This window comes from Atractosteus spatula, chromosome 5 (genome assembly GCF_055471065.1).
Source record: "Atractosteus spatula isolate fAtrSpa1 chromosome 5, fAtrSpa1.hap1, whole genome shotgun sequence".
NCBI classification, from domain to species: Eukaryota; Metazoa; Chordata; class Actinopteri; order Semionotiformes; family Lepisosteidae; genus Atractosteus; species Atractosteus spatula.
In genome coordinates this window covers 43,476,878-43,484,050 of record NC_142710.1, presented here as the reverse complement: position 1 = coordinate 43,484,050, position 7,173 = coordinate 43,476,878, and positions in this window count along the sequence as shown.

The following is a 7,173-nucleotide window of genomic DNA, read 5'->3' as shown; positions in this document are numbered from 1 at the left end:
CATCGTCAGCCCTCAATGTTGGAACAATGTAAGTGAATTATAGGATGTACCATGAAATGGGCTGTCAAGAATGAAAGCAGGATAAGCAGACTTCAGTGGAATGCAAGTGTAAAATATGGAACAAGTAATAGGTTTATTCCATGCTGAAAAAAAGTGTAAAATATGTTTGGAGAGCATAGCTCATGAACAGATTTCTATCTGCACCCAGCCCTTTACTATGGATAATGTTAGGACTGCATATTTTCTACCACAAAGTAAAAAAAAAAACAGAATTGCAAAGATCTCAAAAATCCTATCTTCCAGAGTATTTTTCCCTGGACCCAGCTCAATAGTTTCTTCAAAATGGCTCCATGTGGTTTGATTGTAAAATGTTCATTGTGAGGAATTACAGGTGTGAAGTTTGCAGTGCACCAACTAAAGACATTATTTCTTCAGCTTGAGGAGACTGAGCCTGTACTTGATATAAAGGACACATGGACCACCAACCTTCTGCTAAGGGAAGGCTAATGTCAGGCTGTGCTGTAGAGTGGTCACCATAAGAGTACACTGTCAGTGCATTTGTCATCAATGTCACCATGATCCAAATCCATGTCATTTTCCCCTGTGAGGATATTGGAAGGACTATTCCTAGATACCACGTATGTTACTAAATGTTTAAAGGCAGCAGTTTAACTAGACATTTATTGCTCTTTAATTGCCTAGATGAATTGCATGGACGCCTGTCATTTGGAACCATTCTAATTTATCCTGGCACTATGCACAGCAGTAGAGTAATTTACCTGGATGCTTGTCGACTGCAAGTAAGCCCAAGGGAGGATATTGGGCATCTTGAGCATGATGCTCATGATGACTGGGCATGAAGTTTCTGTGTTTAAGGAAATTTTCCAAACTGACTTAATGTGTCTCCTAATCTAATCAAACAGTTTTTTATTCAGTATAGAACTCACAATTCGAGAACTTTGTAGGAGATGAGCAACAAATCAATTAATGGCCATACCTTTCTGGGCAGGTAAATGTTTGCCTCTCAGAAAGGGTGTATCATGCATATTAAAATAAGAAGAACCATGAGGCAATGTTTAAATTCTGAATCACGACTAGACCAGCATGTCCTCCTCCTGTGGGCAGTACTGCTATACCCTGGCAGGATAGGTCAGCTCTGTGTGCTTCACAGAACTGGCTGTCGTCAAACCGTGAGGGAAACGTGATCAGGAGCATCAGCTCTATTCCCAGACCTCTGCTGCACAGAAATATGGGGGGAGGGAGGAGGGCACATAAAATGTGGAATTAAAAATAGAGCTGGAGAGCCAGGAATTGTTTCCTTTTTGTGTCAAACTCCCATTTCTGGGACCGAGAGAAGGTACTAAAAATAGCCTCTCGGGACCCCCAGAGTGCTCCTCAGAAGCATAGGACAGGGCAGTGCCAGCACAAACCTGGACCTCTGGGACTGCTGCTTTTCAGACCAGCCCTCAGGTACTGAGCTTAACCCTATTGCCCTGGTTATGTCATTATTTATACATTGACATCTACATTGTTCTTAGTGGTAAAAACATTTGCAGGCCTGTTGTTAGCCACACACCTGTATAACCTGAGTGGGTAAGCACACGCTGAACCTGTCCAGTGTCATCACCTGCACTCCAGTCACTGGCCAGTAAAAAAAAAACACTGCAGCAGTCACTCCACTGCTACAGCTGCACCTCAGTCAGGGGCCTCAAGGATTTATTAGCAGGATTTATAGGTCTCGCTGCTCACATCCTCAGAAAGTAAGACAGAGGCCTCCCAGACACTCCCAGCCAGCAAAACCAATGAGGAGCACTTCTGTACTCAGCAGAGTCTTCTTTGGCTGTGGTTCTCAAGATGGTTAAGTGCACATACTTTTAGATTGTGAAAAAATCTTCCACAGCATACAACACAGCTATTTTGAGTAACCTTTTGGCCATTAGCCAAGAAAGACAGCTTCAAACCTGTCTTTTGAAACTGTTACATTTGCCGTCTTAAATTAAAAACAACAATTTGTTCACCTATGCCATTTAGATTTCACATTGAATAAAAATAAAAAAAGATGATGAATATATTAAGGGGAAGTCTGAATTAGGGCCAGGGCCTGGTGTAGCAGAAAAAAACAAAATATCTAGGAGAGGCTGCAAAACAATAAGAACATAAGAAACGTGATAAACGAGACCATTTGGCCCATCTAGCCCATTTGGCAGTTAGCAGTTAATTGATTCATGGATCTCATCGAGCTGTTCCTTGAAAGAGGCCAGTTCAGCTCATGGGAGATGAACTGATGGGCCTTCTCTCATTTGGAATCTTCCTTCTAAGTGAGCATTATTGTGTGGGAGAAATAACAAACACCATATCAGGTTTAAATTACATTACTTTTCAACCTGTATTCATACATTAAAAGAAACAGTTTGTTCGCACAAATGATGAAGAAAATATGAAGCAAAAGAGAAAATACAGAGACAGCAGCCAAAACAAGAGGCAGAGTTTTTGTTGGATTTCTTTCATTTTCCCAATGTCAGAGCATCTCTTTCATCCTGCCCTGCAGTTGCATTGCTCTAGAACTGGCTCCAGAGATGATTACCCATTCCTCTGAATCGGGCTATTATTATCCCATTGGGATTTCAGTATTTTGGCTTGTGCAGGAGAGCTGAGATAAAGGAATAGAAAGCACACATACAGAAGTGAATTGGGGTGTTAAATGGGTGTATTGGGTGCCATGGGGCACTACTGTACCTTCTTATCCAGTTGCTGATCCTACTATTCAACACCCAAAGACTTTCCTCTTCTGTCTTCTGCCCTTCCAGTTATAGTACCTTTATATAAGACAGAAAGCCAAACAAGCTGGTTGCTGTACTGATTGGGCTGCAGTCAATATTTTCTCTTCCTGTAAAACACAGGCCACCAGCTAATTCCTTTTAAACTTCCCCACAAATACACAGCCTTATACTGGCAGTGGAGATGCAGAATGACAGCTCTCTCTGTCCAGATGCACTTAGTGTGTTCTCGGTACCTACATATTTTGGGAGTGTTCTGTTGATCCTACACCCTCCAAGTTTAGAATGGTTTAGTGCTGAGAGCCCTGTCCCAGCATGGCAATAATAACCACTGTGCTTTCTTTCCTTTGAAAACTCACTTGTGAACACAGATTTTTACACTTCAACACAAAATAAGCTCCACAGATTTCCACAGTAAAACTGACAAGAAATAAGGATGGGTCTGGCTAGCAGTACCAAAATGTGGAACAGTAGCAGTGATGCAGCTCACTCTCAGCACACAGAATTCAAATCTCCAAGCCCATAGGAGAGCACCTGTCTTTCTAATTATCCTTGGTGGGTGGCAAAACAGTGACATGCTGTCCCAGCAGGTGCTCCCAACAAGAGCACCCTCCATTCCATCTTGATAATTACCTAAATTACCCAAGACCAGGGTAAAGGTGTCCCAAACATCAGTTCTGCAGTATGCAATATTTAATATATATTTAGTTTCCTTATGTATTGAATGCTGTTTGTGTGAGAGTTTATAGTTTTTCTATTACATATACACTAAACCTGTGGCCTGTTGTTTTTGAAACAGACAAGAACATCATATGTTTATTACTGTATATGTACATTGTATACAAAGATACTGTACTGGCTTTCCTGGTGGTGTTATCAATAGATTAAGTTTACAGCTTCTGCTTGGTTCCACTGCAAACCTTGTAGCCTTGGTATTCTATACAAGTCTGAGTGGGCCTAGCAATCAATTCTAAGATTTTCATAAAACATGAAACATGAGGTGGGCATTGCATTTCTTGGATGAAAGTGAGGGACAAACTCTCAAAATATGTTTAAAAATTATTTTACAGAGTATGCACTTCAGCATGGAGAATTAAAGCAACTCTTCTTTCATATCTTCTAACATGTGCACCAAAAATCCATGAATTCAATAACACTCTTTTCTTTAAGCATAACTTTGCACTTAGAAAATCTCTATGCTCTGTTTAAAGCATATTCATCTCTCAAAGTGTTGAGTCATTTGATTGGACTGAGAAAGACAAAACTACCCAAACATGTCATGAATGACAGTTTGAAAAAGGCATTATGCAGAAAAAACTAAACCAGGCTGATTTCACCCAAATCAAAATGATACGTATGAAAACTATAATCACAAAATGTGGCACTCACAACTCCAACTGGAAACACACAAGCACACCGATCCAGTTAATATCATGCAGTCCACCTACTCTACACAGCATGCATTTGCCTGAGGGGGATCATCAGTTGAATAGAAAACTTCTAACATGACTTCTAACATTTCATTCCATTGTTGGGCAGTCATTCTGTAAATCAAGAGAGGCCAGAGTATTCTTGATAGGATCCCATGTTGGTCACACCAAGCTTTTCCCAGAAAGACTGGCTGCTCTTCTCCCCTCTCTGTATCAACTTCTCTGGTTGTTTCATGGTCCTCCACTTACAGTACTTACTGTATATTTCAGTGTGTCATCAAACCACTTTCTAAGGCTCTTTAGTGGCTTTTCTGAGAGTATTGATATCCCCTGAACTTATTATGATCTTTTTATTATCTATAACTTAGTATTATGCACTCTCCTTTTCTTTAGCATCTAGATTTGCCTTGTATGACAGTCTTGCACCCTTGGTAAATCCTTCCAACATCCACTTTCCTTTGGTGACAGATTGTGATATTGTCACAACATCCATAAAGGATTGTGTTGGTGGTTGGACTACTTTTGACCTCATCACCAGTCCTCGGCTTGATCTTTCAGCAACCTTCACCAGGAGATGCATTGCTTTCACAGATCCCAGAGATTGTGCACTCTGTTACAGTATAATCCCTGCCTTTAGTTTTTGCCATTGTATTGTATAGTTGCCTATTGCGAACTTCACCCTTAATCTATCAAACTAGTTTTTCAGAAGCTCCTGGATTTTGCACGGCACATGATATTTCTTGATACTGTGAAAACTAGTATGGAATGGAGCCATATGCATTGGAAGTCATAAGCCATAAGACTACCACATCTCCTTTGAGCTCCTTCGCCTCTTTGATGATATGAGTCAATGCACTGGTGTGCTGCAGGCAGCCTGATATTCCTGGTATTTCACCCATTTAAACCACTACATCTACAGTATATACAGATTTTCCGGCATGTAATGAGTCATCAGATGGGCACTTATAGCCAGCAAGATCTAGTCTTCCTTGTTAACGAGAGAGAGAGATCTCTGCTCCCCAAGGCTTTGCTACTCCTCTTCCTCTGCGCTGCAATATTGCTTTCTGAATCACCTGAGGTCTTCCCTTATGGGTTTAATTTTCTGCTCTGATCTACTAGTCTGTTTCATTGTTGTTTCTACCTTCTTGTTCTGTTTTCCAAATCTGCCACAGCCCATTTAATATAAAATGATATACACTCCAGCATATTTTCCAGTGCTGTGTCTATGTCTACATCAAATTGGGCCCACTTGATCCTCTTTTCTGCTTTGGGCCACTTCACTCTCTGTTTTCTCTCTTACATGCCCTGATCATGGCACACTCCACATTCACTTCAACCATCTTCTGGAGTCTCCTCGCTCTGTGGTTTGTCTCCTGGCTTGGCTCCTCCTCTGTCTCACCAGAGCTATGCCCTGTGTGTACAGCCCATCTTCATGCAATTGCAATGGATCTTCAGTTCTCTCTATTTCTTTAATAATTTTCCACAACTGCATGGTCTTAAATCCTCATTGTTTGTTGTTCTGGAAAAGTCATTATCAAGTTCTGGCCGGCGAGCTGCACTCCCACCCCCCGCTGCCAGGTAGCTCAAGAGGTATCTTTCCATCAAACATTCATTGTAATATAATTGTTTGCTCCCTCTCAGCAAGCCAGGCCTCCACTGTCCCAGCGCTGCTGGTCTTTCCCAGCTGCCAGCTGTCTCTCCAGTTGCTACTGTTCCTGGTCATCACTGAACATGTGGAATGTACATACAGTACTTACAGCTGATGGCTTTTCTTCAATACAGAGCAGAAAGCATACTCCAACAGACTATTATGTGGTACCTGTGTAGGACCTGATGTAGACACTAATATTTGTAATTTTGTAGCTGTTGTCAGAGATCGGGACACTCTTACAATCTGGGTATAGTAATGCAGGCCTCTTAATGAACCAAATGCTAACCTTTGTGCTCTGTCCACAGTGTGGAAGTGGGACACCGCAGTCAAAATGAGTCCAACAGACTGTCTGTGCTCATCCCTTGCACACATGCTGCAGTCTTTAGCTCAGCCCACACCATGACTTGTGTGTTCTGACACATCTTGTGATGAGAAGAGAAGCAAGAATTAAGCAGCGCAGAACCCAGTGGACTAGATAAACATCTTACCCACAATCCACCAGTGCTTGGCGAAGTTCAGTGGCCAGTTCAGTTACAATGGCTCTGGAATAACAAGTAAGTTCCTCAGTAAAAGGTAGAAGCTTTAGCAGAAAACTTCTTTTCTAAGAGGCACTCTGATAGAGGAATGCTTTCATTATAACTCTCTTTGAAGGGAGGTCTAATCAGCCTTAAGTTTCATGGACTTAATGAGCAGCTTTCACATGCATTCACACAGGCCCTTACTCTGTACTCCCTGAATGCACAGTGAAATTGTTTGCACTCATGTAAATTACAGGTATGTCTCACAGACCAGGAAACACCTCATAGAAAGCAAGATTGCACTCTTTCACGGAGGATCAGTTTATCTTTCCAGTTTTCTGAAAAACATTTTGTTTTTTTATTTTTTTTCATATTTCTTTTTAATCCTGTATCTTATTTAACAAAGTCCGCTATCTACTCATCCAGCTGTATCACTTTTCTATAGTATGATGCAAGGATTTTATTTATTAGATGAATCAAAGATCTGAGCAATAAGGTACATGCAAACACAGAGTTGGTCAATTTCACTTTGAAGCAAGCCCAAAGGACAAGGAGAGTTATCTCTTCTATAGCATAGATGTATTATTGCACTCAATAAGTACCAGATGGATAATTTGGTGCAATTTTCTTTTGTATTTCAAGTTATCTTTCTTTTGACAGGCTCCATACATACTGTACATGTGCATACTGTGGGGTTCCATGTAATAATATTGTGGCACATTTCTGTGCACAACCTTGACATTTTCAGGTACTGTGACATACTGTAATGCCAAGCACATAAGGGAGCATGCAGACAC